The following is a 1,351-nucleotide window of genomic DNA, read 5'->3' as shown; positions in this document are numbered from 1 at the left end:
CTGCAGTATCTTCCCCGTCCCCCGTTGAAGTTGTGGCACCGCCATCCAATCTTCCAACGCTTACTCTACCCTCAACTAGTAACTCAGTTACTCAACCCCGTCCGCCGGTAATCAGTCTGATACTAGGAGACTGGTTGTGGTTCCCCCAAAGAGGTCTATATTTGTATCTAGATTTTCGAGGGATATAAAGTTTTACATCTCGTCCAAAGTTAAAACTGTCAACTTAAGTATCAGAAAATTTAATTTTAAATATGAAAGAAATATTTCTTCATTTAAAATAGAAGTAAATTTAGAAAATTTTGACATGCTGCTTAGTAGTTCTTTTTGGCCCTCCGGAGCTTTCGTTCGTGAATTTGAGTATAGGCCCAACAAAAATAATAATTTAGCAAATATTCCCCGTCAGAATACAGAACCAAAAAACTGATTACTAAATCTGCTTTAAGTATTTATTATCAAAACGTAAGAGGCATAAATACTAAATTAACGAATTTATATCTTAATGGCCTTGAATGCAATTATAATATAATTTTATATGGGACAAAAGTGTCTTGATACGCGTGACGGAACATTAAAGCTTACATCAGCCAGAAGAGACGGACTTGAAATTGAGCCTGTCAGTAATTTAACCATAAAAATTATACCAAGCATTTCCCTGCGACTGGCAAGTGTAGGAAGGTTAATAAGTTTTAAGCGACTCATATAAGGTGGAAGACTATATTGAGAATCCCATCGGAAATTTCTTAAAGCAAAAAGTAGGAATTGTTTTTGAATTGATTCTATCTTGTCTGAGTAAATTTGATACCTTGGATTCCAAACCACCGAGCCGTATTCCAGAATCGGCCTAACTAATGTTGTAAACAGGGTTTTAGTGATATACGGGTCACTAAATTCTTTTGACCATCGTTTCACAAATGCAAGTACACCTTTAGCCTTGTTGACTGTCACATTAAGGTGAAGATTAAAATTAAGCTTAGGATCCATTGTGATACCAAGGTCCACAAAATTGTATACCTGTTCCAGGTTATGGTTACCTATTATATAAGAAACTGGCAGAACAGCTCTTCGCGAGAAGCACATTACTTTACATTTCTTAAGATTTAGAGGCATAAGATTTACTTTACACCAGTAAGCCATGCTGTTTAAGTCTGATTGTAGCAAAGACCTTTCTTCAATTGAAACGTACGATTTATAAAGTTTTACATCATCTGCATCATCTGTAGAAATATCGTTTATAAAAAGGAAGAACAGAATCGGGCCTAGGTGGCTACCCTGAGGGACTCCTGAAGTAACATCAATGACGTCAGAGATAGTATTTTTAAACAATACCCTTTGTGATCTATCATAGAGGTAC

Source organism: Rhagoletis zephyria, unplaced genomic scaffold, assembly GCF_001687245.7.
Source record: "Rhagoletis zephyria isolate East Lansing unplaced genomic scaffold, Rhagoletis_zephyria_1.1 Rzeph_scaffold_00030, whole genome shotgun sequence".
Lineage (NCBI taxonomy): Eukaryota > Metazoa > Arthropoda > Insecta > Diptera > Tephritidae > Rhagoletis > Rhagoletis zephyria.
The sequence above is the reverse complement of the archived record's forward strand: the minus strand, read 5'-3'. Positions refer to the sequence as shown.